The following is a 12,067-nucleotide window of genomic DNA, read 5'->3' on the forward strand; positions in this document are numbered from 1 at the left end:
TCTTTGGTATCTTTGTATGGCTTGAACTTTGACCAGTTAATAGTTTTGTCTTATTTTCTCTTTGTAGATTCAGTTTATTCATCTGAATCACAGTCCTGTGATGTTTTTTTTAAATTGCTTTTCTAATCAGTATTTGGGTTTTCTTTATCAACTCAATGAAAGTTAGAAATTTAACCCCCCCCAAAAAATTATGAAGGACCAGCTATTAAGTGATATCAACACATCACTATTAATATTTAAGTTAGTAAGCATAAAACAATTGGTATTCATTTATTAATTTTGTTTTCCTTCTTTTTACATATGCTTTTATGACTTGCCTGCTTCTGCAATGTGGACATGTTACAATGATCTGATGATGGTCGTCATATGGAAAAAATTGTGGTAAGTTCTGAAAGTATTGTGGAATAAGAATATTACATGAAGTTAAGAGGACAGTTGATACAAGAAATGTGTACCAAATAATAAAAAATATTTTTTTTATTACTGTGTTAGGTGTATCACCAGATTTTGCATTGGCCTGTACAGTATTCATTCATTTATGGAGAACTTAGATAATGAGGCTACACATTGGATATGTATTTTGCAGAATAACTGAATGTGCATCTGAGATGGAAAGTAGCTATATACTGTATTGTTGTTTTGAATATTGTGCATTTTGATTATTGTGTATGCTGATATTCAATGGATTTGAACATGTACTTATGCAATTAATGTCATATTAATATTTTTTAAAATATGATCAGAGACATTAACTTGGCAATATTCTGTAGTCACAAAATATTTCAAAGCCTCTTATTGGCAGTGTTTCTCACCATGACTAGCATATAAATTTTGGAATCCACTTCCAAATGTATTCCAATTACATAACCATATCCAATGACAAGATTTCAGTTTTCTTTATTTGCTTCCTAGAACATTTTATATGAATCTTGAAAAATATTTTTGATTAGAGGTAGTTTGTCCCAGTAACACATGGAATCCAGTGATATTTATGCTTAACTCTAAATGGATTATTTGGGACCAAAGTACTTACTGTGTGAACAGCAGATGGTTCTTATGTGTAACTGTAAGCACTTGTTTTAATATGGTTTACTAGATTTTACTTTTAGCATGTAATTTGAAATGCTATTGGCATTTTTTTCAATACCATAAATATAACAAAAAATGTTCCTGTTCTGTGAGGTGTTCAACAAGATATTGCTATAGGATGTTCTTATATACTTTTCTATGTGATGGTTAAACATTATCAAGTACAAATATACACAATGTAGTTTCTGTACAGAGGTATACTCTTTCCTGATCTAGCTCCTCTTTTAAATGCTATTTAACGTATAGGTAAGAATAGGACATTGTGGATTTGAAGATAACCGGTGCTCACCTTTCATGGCGATTGAGATATGATTCCAAACTTCTTTAGGATGAGATCCAAGCCTATTGAATAAGCGGGAATATTATCAGTGATTACAACAGTACGATGCTGGAAACTAATATTCTCTCTGACCCACTCTTAGGTTTTTTGCTATTTTGTGATATGTAGTTAGCTTCTAAGTGACTTTGCTGGATAACAGATACTAGCTAATTTCACATCTGAGTATCAGTGAGCTCTGCTTCAGATTTTCCTTTTGAAGTTAAAAAACAAAACAAAACTTGATCAGTTGGGGAGAATAATGACTCCTGAACTCAGGAAGATACGTCCTGCATGTGATTTCATGTGACTTCATCCAAGCAATATTTATTTTGGGGGGCGGGGATGGAAGGAGAGGGAAAGGGAGATTTCATGTTATACTGCAACTGGCTTTAAAACTTAATCTTTAATTAGAAAGGTAATCTTGAAAATATAAATAATGATAATTTTTATCTCCATGAAATAACATGCATGTAATATATCAAGTAGTAGAACAATAGTAAAACCAGATTAAAGAAATCCGAGGCTTGGATGACAAGCTAGGCAGCAGGAGTATGTTTTATGTCTGATAACAGTGAAGTTCATTAGTAAAATTGAAAAAGGTTAACTATAATAAGCAAATGCATCCAGTGGAAATATGATAAGAGCAGTTATGCAACAGAAATGGGACTTACTACAATATCTTTTCAGACCACCTGGAAGTCCTAATTTATTTGAGTTTTCTGATCCAAATCCTATATGATACAGGTCCACCTGAAATAGCTTTGCATGCTGACAAAAAACAAGTGACTTGTGCCATCTCTATAGCTTCGCCTGTGTTGTGTGCTTTGTCTCTTTTAAAATTCTGAAGTATATAAAAAAAAGCTTGGTAGATTAAGAAATTGGTTTCTGGTTTAATCTTTTTCTTCTTCTTCATCTACTGAGTCACAAAAGCCCTTACAATATTCAAGTAAATTGTTACTGAGGAATAAATTTTTACTGATTTACTCCATCAGTGCTATAGGATGGGAATATATTATAATTTCAAAAATCAAAATAGGAATCAATAACATTGTCCCATTACGGTACTCTTATTTTTTAAAAAAAGTCAGGCTTATCAGTTATGTTTGTAGAATAAACACAAGTGATCACTAAATAGAAAGAGGGAAAAAGGAAAAACAGCCTAGAATATACAAAAGAAAATAAACTGTAAAGATTTACTAGTTTTTGCAACTACTAACAACTTACTCTCATACAAGGGTTACCTGGATTGTTAGATAATCAGGTCCAGTGATTAGCTGGCAGCTGAGCGCAGATACCTAACAATTAAGTTCACAGCAGCATGTCCAGTCAATGATAGAGGAAAATTTCTTCTGTATGAGTGGAAGCTGATCAAGCTAAACAGCCTCTCCAGAGCATCAATTAGAATTAGGGACTGACTGCAAGAAGGATTTGTTTCTCATTTGTTTGGTACTAGGAGCTGGGTTACATCAATTTCTTACCACCTTTTAGGTTAAATATCTAAAGGAATTTGGTCATCCAACGATTCTTGTCTGAGAGATCAGAAGCATACGAGAAGTCAGTGAGAGGTATAGCTGTTCATTTCCTAGATTAAAAAAGCTGATAGGTTATAAATGGAATCAAAATAGGAGGATGTCATGTGTCACATAAATGTTGTTATAATAATAAATATGCAATTAAAAAATAGAAACAGGTGGAGATCTTCTGGTCACAGATAGCTCACTGCCTTTAGTCTTATTATAAAAATGAATGATTCAGGCTTGGATTTGTTATCTAAGATGCTATGTGTTTATATACACTGAAAGTCACTCACTTCTTGGATATATAGTTAACTCCTGTCAAAACTTTTTGAAAATGCTATTGTTCCTCTGGATTTGGGACAAAGAAGGATTTGGGATTTTCTGGTTTTGTAGTATGCTGATTAATCAGGTTTGGTTTGGCTAGTACCTGGGTAGAGGTACACTACAGAAAAAGTTATCAGTTATTATACTTTTGGAACATTATGTTATGGTGTTATCATTGATTGTGTTGTTTACTTTTAAGTTGCTGTGAGACACTTGTATGTATCAGCAACATAAATATATAATGCGAGAATAGGGATACAGTCAAATATTATGTCATATTTTCTGGGTGGGAGAAAGAGTTTGCCCTATACTGCCTTATAGTATCCACTGAAGTTCATATATAGTATAAGAACATACACAATATGTAACACTCTGGCAGAATCTTAGTTGGGCCAAAGTACTCCAAAATCTTGATTAGTAAGGTTTGCAAGCAAGCAAGCAAGCAGGTTGAAATGGGATTTTTTTTTTTTTTTTAGAAAAAAAGAAGAAAAAGATCAGGTTTATAAATGTATTTTGTAAATTACTGGGGTACAATTAATGCTTGATACTGTTTGTGATGATGGTAGAAAATGGGAGAAATATTCATGAAAACAACTTTTTTTTTTTACTTATACCCCTTTCTCATATGAAACTGACAAAACAGATTCTGTCTGGGCTAACCATAACCATCACAAGAAACTATGATGTGTACTTCAATCTGTCATACATTGTGTTTGGGTTTTCAGTTTCCCTATTGTAGCAAAATCTATAAGAGTATTTTTTTTTTAATTACAGAAAATAGTGAGGTCAGCAATCAACACTTTGACATGGTTAGATTAGCTGAAATATGGAGTTGTCAAAGATTGCTAAAAAGTAATGATAAGTGTTCAAACATGTTTTAATATTACTCATCAGACTTTTCTGCTGTTCTACAGAGTGTGTGGGTCTATTTTAGTTTCTGTCAAGATCTTGGGAACTAATGGAACCTTACTATTGATAGGTTTAAAATTAATGTATGACGTGAACTATAACTTAAAACCAGCTGCCTGACAGGTTAGTCAGAGCCTGATGGAATACAGTTGGGTTGTTGCTGTTTTAAAGTATCTAGTTTACCTAAAATAAGTCCCATACATGGATTCAGTATAACTTTAGAGTTTACTTTTATCTCCTAGTGTTCTTTCCAGCTTATCTTTTCCCAGTATAATGATCTGAGAATTGATTTAGCCTTCCTAAGTGAGATTTTGAAGTCCTCCACCTTTCACTTCATTTGATGGCTCTCCTCCCTCTTTTTCCATTATCCCACCTGTTCTCTGGTACACATTAGCAACATTTCCTGATCTTGTCCTATGGTCACTGGTGCCTAGCTACTGGCCAAGGTTAAGAAAGAGTCAGTAGCCCCAGGACTGTTCAGGAACCAGAAATGAGGAAGAGGGTTTGTTCGTTTGTTTTGTTTCTTATGATGAAGTAATACCCAAATGTTGACTCTGTTCAAAGTTGCTTGCTCTGAAATAACATTTAAGTTGTATTTTCTTGCCTGTTAGCCTGAAACACAAGATGCAGCAAACAAATTGTGCTGAAAAATTATTTTGTGTTTTTTATATGTATGCAGATCAATTGTTCTTTCTTGTCCTTTTTGTGTTTAAACCATAGCTGTTCATTTGGAGTTGTTGGAGGGATAATAGTGCTGATGAATGAGTATTTAGTCTGTCACATAAAAGATTAGCTTTAAAGAAAATGAAGCAAAGAAAATTACAGTGGCAAAGGTTTCTAAATTACACTTGCACAGGAAGATGTTCATGATAAGGAAGTAGTTAAATAGTTCCATTTGGAAAGAAACTGCAAGCTGTGGCCTACACTTTATGTGTCAGCATAATGAGGAAACAATTGATTCATAAGGTTAGTGGAGCATTGTAGGTGCTAACAAAATAAGAAATCTAAGAGATAATTTAAAGAAGTAAGTCCTTTCTCTGTGTCGTCTTCTTGTGGAGAAAGAAATGAGGCTTCCAGAAGCAGTGTATTGAACTCCAAGGAGAAAGCAGTCTGAAGGTCAATTTACCACTGAAGCTGGTAAATCTAGTGTACTTTGTTTTCATTTTTCTTATTAAAACATGTTAAATAAAAGTTTCAGTTTATCAAAATCATTGGTCAACTTCATGGGCCCTGTTGTTGATGGCCACAGCATACGAGGATTTTCATTTGCAGTGTACAAAGAGTATATGGTAAAGCATAAAAATGAGTGAAGGAGGTGAAACAAGGAAAAATAGATATGTTATGTATTAGTGAAACTAAGAGAAAAGGAAAGGCTGTGACAGATCTGAGTGAAAGTTTTCTGGTATGATATAATGGAGAGGAGTTGATGAATACACACGTGGCAGTAAAAATATAGATTTAATTATAAATGAAATATGTTAAAAAGTGTAAATTGGATTAATCTATATAATTGTGAGTGTGCAAAAATAGAAATTCATAGGTAGATGATAATTGCATACCTTCCAGTGAATGGTGAGAGTAAAAATAAATAAATAGACAAGCAAATAACCATGATAAGAGTACCACAGAAGTATGTGGAGTTACTAAGGGGAAATATGAAAAAAGTTCCATGGTAGAATGATATATTCTACTGTATATAGAGAGAGCAATTAAACCAAGTGTTAGATGTGGGTGAAAAGGGCTGAATAAAAAAGCCTTTAGCAAAGGTAATAAAATTAAGAATAAAAGTAATTCAGTGATTTGGATATGAAGGAATGCTGCAAAAACTATTCTAGAGATTTGGATGGGAAGGGTAATAATACATCAAAAAGTGGAACTGAAACAAAAGCTATACATATCCAAGAAAAAATATGAAAAGAAAGTAGTAAAAGCTGTGAAAATGTTGAAAAATGGTTATGTTGAAGATATAGATGGTGTAACTATAGAAATGTTAAAATATGGATGTGGTTTGCTTATAGGTCGGCTGTGAGACTTGTTTAACGTAAGTTAAATACTAAATCTTTGCCTGATAATTGAGAGAATGCTATTGGCATCTTACATAAAGATAGCAAAAGATAATGCAAAACCTACAAGGCTTCTCCTCTCTCTCTCTCTCTCTCTCTCCTTCTCTCCCTCTCTCTCTCTCTCTTTGCTGTCTTTACTGATCATCCAGTTTTGTCAGCCCAGATGTTGGTAACCACAAAATACAGAAGGATTTGCTTATGAAGTGTGCTTGGGAAGATGTTCGGCAGAATTCTGATTGAAAGGACGTGAAAATTGGCAAATTTGGAAAGGGCAGTGTGGGATTATGCTGGGCAAGTGGTATACAGACCAGATTTTTATTTTTTTTAGCAATCCACTGAAAAATGTAGGAATATAGGATTTTGAAAAGAATTTCTTCTTGCCCTAGCAATTCTTGAGATCCACAAAACAACAGAGAAACATATAGTAGCTGAAAGAATCCCATCTATACTTCTTTATTTAAATATCAGATTTTTTGTAAAACTCTTATCTGTATTTTTACATTTGAATAAACTTTGTACATTATAATTAATTTTTGCTAACCTTGTATTGTTGCAAAACTGCTCATCCAACAACATTTTTAAATTTATGAATTAACCACACTTTTAAATGTAACGTATTGGATGAGCAAAACTAGTTATAAATAATGCATTTATGTTTAGTACGTTCTGCCAGAGTATTTAATTTTTTTTTTCAAAATTTCTGTTTGAAGAAAATAAGAGATTTTTTAAAGCCCAGTTTCAAAATATCCACACATTTTATGTCAGAAGCTAAGTAGGGTCATATCTGCTAAGTGTTCTGATAGGAGACCTCCAGCGAATGTCAGAGCTGTTGGTTAGCCTGGAAAGTTGGAAGAATATCTAAGAAGAAGGCATTGACAAACCACTTCTATACTCTTGCCAAGAGAACCACATGGAGGCATTCACAAAGCCATTTGGATTTTAAAACAACCTGAAGGAGACTTTTCCTAATCTACTTCCTTGTTAGAAATTTACCCCCCCCAAAACTAAGCAATCTGAGAAGCTAACAGATTTGAAATCCATATCTGCAGTCATCAAGCATTGATCTGAAGGCCTTCCTATCAAAATATATACAGAATTTTTATCCATAGTCTGTTTATTAGCCTTATTTATATTCATAGTTGTGCAGGTCTGGATATTTTTTAGTAGCTTTAAATAATTTGAAAATACTTTCATAGCAACTCAAACTCTCTTGTCAGATTATATTATAATAGCTTTAATCCACAAATCATTATTTTGCCCTTTTTCCACCTTCCAGGAAATGGAGTAATGCAAAACCACTTCTGCACATCTTTTACCGGCATAATTAAATTTGAAGTCTTCTTTTCCTATAGATTTTTGCTTCTGGAAACATATTTAGGTTCCATTATGGCTGTAGTTTACTCTGGGTTACTTGACTGCTTGTATTATGGTTGACTTTAATTCTGATAATACAGAATTAGTAACTCATTTTGTCAGTTCTGAATTGGATACAACAAAGCTTTGACATTTTTCAAGTTAGTGACTTGTTCCACCATATAAAATATTTATTACTAACAGAGACTTCTTGGGGCTGTACCATTTCAACTCAAGCTTGTGCACTCTTTTTTATCTCTCGCTCTATTTACACACAGGATTGCTAGTAAAGAGAAAGCTGTTCTGTTTTTCTCCTAGTGCTCTTTATAGCTGCTTTGATTTCTCCATCAAGGAGACTGTTTTCCCTCTGCAGTTTCCCAGTATCTCTCCCCCAACCTATTGTTATTGCTGCTGTTGCTAAAATGCAATTGCTAATCATTTTTTCAGACTCCTGAATGTTAAGAACAGCTATCAAAGAAGCTGCTGATATAGGACTGCCATGTCTGAGATGCAAAAGAAACTGCATAACTATACATAGATTACATTTTCAATCCAGTTGATGTCCTGTCAGCTAAATACAGACTATGTGGAAGGACAATTTGTATGGAAGAGTGCAGACTAAGGGGGAATATGGCCAGATTCCTCAGTTCACCTCTGCATTCATGTTTATTTTAATTTTAATTATGCAAAAGTGTCAGTGAGGTCAGTGCCTGCTAAGTTCAAAGACTGAAATGATTTGCAACAATAGCACAACTATCAGCATAAGTACCACATGTATTGTTCATAGAATGTGCCAGATTTTCCTAAATTTTATAAGCCTGTTGGATATGGCAATATTTATCTGTTCCTTGGCTATGTCCCATCTTCTTCTGCAATGCACTGTACATGGAGGTACCGTTGAAAAGTTCCAGCTGTTGTACTTGCTGCAAAATGTGGCAGCTAGGCTGCTAACCAGTACAAGGTCCAGAGATCGTGTGATGCCCGCACTGAAAGACCTACACTGATTGCCAGTTGCTTACCAGGCACAATTTAAGATGATGGCATTGACCTTTGAAATCCTAAATGGCATAGAGTCTGACTGTCTAAGGGACCACCTCTCGTTGTAAGAATCATCAGGACAGCCCCTTTCAGAGATGTCCCTGCTGTCCAAACTTGTGATTTTGGATGAAGGAGAGGACCTTTCCCTGCATTGCTCCAGGCTGCCTTTGACCCCACTTGCAGTATTTAGGAAATCTATAAAGACATGTTTCATTTGCTAGGCTTTTAATTATTACACCATTTTATATTAATTGGGGTCATTTTAACCTGTATTTGAACTTTTTATGGTCTGCTTTGTTTTAAATGTTATTAGTCACACCTAGGATTTGCCAAAGCAGAAAGAGGGGATGCAAGTTATTTTTTAAATAACCACATGCTATGTAAAATTTACATTGTATAGCAGCCTTTCAAGATTTAAAATTAAGGCGATTGTGCATTCATACCAGGGTTGTTTAGATTGGGACCAGAGTACCTGGGAAAGGGTAACCTAACCCCCCACCTAATTTATTTCTTTATGATAATTCCATTTTTTTCTGTGTTGTGGGTACATGTAAAAGAAATCTCTCAGATGGTGCAATAGAAGCAGGCTATAAAATGTTTATAAACAAAAGGATTGTCCTTAAGTTTGGGATACCTTTTCCTCTGCATTGTGGTCTCAGTCTGGATTGGATCACCATGCATTTAAATCAGAAAATTGGAAGAAGATGTTGTATTTTACATATTGCATAATGTGCCTTCAGGATGACAAATGCAGTTAATAAAGTACATCATTCTAGGGGAAAAAAAACATCTGAATGAAGAGCAGGAGGTATCTGGGGCTGATTTTTATTTATATTCAGTTATTCCAGATTAGGAATGAAACAATCTTTTATTTTTCCTTCCAACCCAACGGAATGTTGCGGGGTTGAGTCTCTGTCAGTAGGGTAATTCTTCAAAAACTGAACAGACTGGATTTGATGTGTCCAGAAAAAAACAATAATAGAAAAATCAAGTTTGAAAATGAACTGGAACCAGTCAGGGGCTGTGGAGGAAAATAAAATCCTGAAAAATTCCCCCAATGCACCCCTATAGGAGATGCAGTGGGACAGTAGCTCATAATGTTGGGGACTGCTCCATAGTAAACACCCCTCCCTCCTGATCCCATGATGATCTAGAATGGAGTGTATTCAGCATGCCCTGTGCTTTCCATTGCACATATACACCTATACACACCCACAAACACATACTGACAACCCGTGAGGAAAGCAGAAACACATGGACACAACATGTTACTTTGTTGCAAAGAAGAAAATGCAAATACCTCCAGTGGCCGCTGGTGGCAAAGGGATTGGAAAGAATTCTACAAACTCTTCTCTGCTTTCCCTATGTTTTTGTGCATTTATTTTTAGATAAGAGGATTTATCAGTAGCAATAAAATCCCTGTTTGGGAGGTAAAAGATTATATAATTATTTCTTGTTTTATGTCACAGAAAGAACATTGTGAAGTGTATTACGAAACAGCCAAATAGCAACTCTGAGCCACATACCCATTTGTGTAAATGACTGTATTATCTATCCCGAAATAGATGCTGTGACTGTCCAAGAATTCTTAGGAATCCAGACTGTTTTCTCCGGGTGAATGAATGAACACGTTATTTTCAATATAACTTTTTTTTTTAAAAAAACATTTCATAGCATCAGTTCTGATATTGTTTCAAATTTCTACACCCCGGGGTGGGAGGTGGGGAGAGAGAATTTGGTTCATCAGAGAGTAGCTGGTAAGAAGGAGGGTAGCTATATCCTAGTTGTACTATTCACATGGAATGTATCCATGATCATCTAAGGTGCCCCCTTCTGCCTTTGTAATCTCCCCATTGTATAATTGGCATATGACGCTGTGATTGATGCCAAATGAGGTAATATTGTCCTGGCAGAGTTATTACTGCATTCTTTTTTCTTTTAAGTATCCAGAGACTAGGTTGGAAAAGAGTGAGTTGTTGCCTTGGTAGTTCAGTGTGTCATGAGTTCTATAAATATCCGTCTTATTTAACTCACTTGTATAACTTTTTCAATTTTGTATTTTCATCATATGGCACTTCAACACCGCATATGCTAAATACTTGCTGTTCTTTTTTATAAAAGTTAGTGCGGGCAAAATGTGAATTTCCATATGGAGCATTTTATTTTACTTTTATCTGACATTTATGATAGTATTTGAAGGCTAAGGTAGGTGCAACTGGTGGCTAAGCATTCAATAACTGGTACAGATACTAGTTCATAACAATTATTAGATAAGAGCAGAGTTCTGAAAGTTATTTTTATGTTTTAAATTCAGTCTTGAGAGACTGGCTCCACCTAGTGTTTTACTAGAATTAAACTAGTTGAATTACAGTTTTCAAGAATAAAGAGAAAGAAGGTGATACAATCATACATATAAAACTAGTTGCACTCATTTTTGATTGGCGTGCATATTGTGTATATGATGTTTTGTTTGTTGTTAAGTCTGAAATGCTACTATATATTCAACTAAATATTTGCACTTTTTCAAATATCAGTGTTACTCAATGATCAAATATTTCTATTGCTATGAATATTACTATTCACCCCAAATTTTCATTTCTCCTGCATTTTGTCCATCAATTTTATTCAGTTTCATGGAACTGAATAAGCCTCAGAACAGGAATGGCAACATTTGAGGAGCTGGAGGCTGAGATTTGGCAAAGGGGCCATGCACTGATGTTACAGTGTCATTGTAAGGTGTGATAAGATTATGAGAGGGAGCTACTCTGTCCCTATTCTTAACTTCTTCCCAGATTCTAAAAACAATTGAAATCATACGGCCAAAATTTGACAATTTTGCTGCTGAATTTTGGGTGTGCTAGAGGTGCAGATGATGATGATAATTTATTAAACTTGTATGCCACCTTACTCTCAATGACTCTGGGCAGCTCACAACAATCAAATGGAGAAATTACAATATGTAGGGCTGCAAGCAACCAATGAACTACAGATAATTTTGGAGAAATGTTTACATGTGGAGTATGATATTTTTGCATCTGTTTTGTTACAAGATGACAAATGAGTGTGTGTAAATGTTCTGTTGTGCACTGGGCAGTCATCTCTCCAACAATTTCCAGTCTTCCTCTGGTCCCTTACTGCAGTTGTAATCCAGTTACATTCATTCAGCTTGACCTAACTCACATGATTATTGTTGTGGGGAAAAATAGGAGAAAATAGCTTTTTGGAGCTCAGCTGGGCCCTTATAGGTCATTCCTTTCTCTTGAGAGAGTCCAATCCAAGTTTTTAAGATCTATTTTCCAAGTTCCTTGCTGTGTCTCCAACATGGTGCTACACCGTGAAGCTGGCCTACTAAAAATAGAAACTTCTGCTTGGATTTACATCTTCTCCTATTGGCTTAAGCTCTCCTTCTTCCCAGATGGCCTAGCTCCCCTGATTATGACCGATAATTTTCAATC

At 34.8% G+C, this 12,067-nt stretch overlaps 1 protein-coding gene across 12 annotated transcripts in view; it reads left to right on the plus strand.

Annotated features, from left to right (window-relative positions):
• The first annotated feature begins 226 nt into the window (after positions 1 to 226).
• The window catches only part of EPB41L3 (erythrocyte membrane protein band 4.1 like 3), a 139,844-nt gene continuing 128,003 nt past the window's right edge, over positions 227 to 12,067 (plus strand). For 7 of the 12 annotated variants that reach the window (XM_025165744.2, XM_025165750.2, XM_088130814.1 and 4 more), the window contains exon 1: positions 228 to 381. The gene's annotated coding sequence lies outside the window, so the exon portion shown is untranslated. Of the gene's footprint in view, positions 382 to 12,067 lie in introns of all 12 variants that reach the window. The other 5 variants (XM_025165753.2, XM_088130817.1, XM_025165754.2 and 2 more) reach the window with 2 other exon arrangements.

This window comes from Python bivittatus, unplaced genomic scaffold (assembly GCF_059951505.1).
Source record: "Python bivittatus isolate LINGU-HERP-01145 unplaced genomic scaffold, Pbiv_v1 ctg000840_np1212, whole genome shotgun sequence".
NCBI classification, from domain to species: domain Eukaryota; kingdom Metazoa; phylum Chordata; class Lepidosauria; order Squamata; family Pythonidae; genus Python; species Python bivittatus.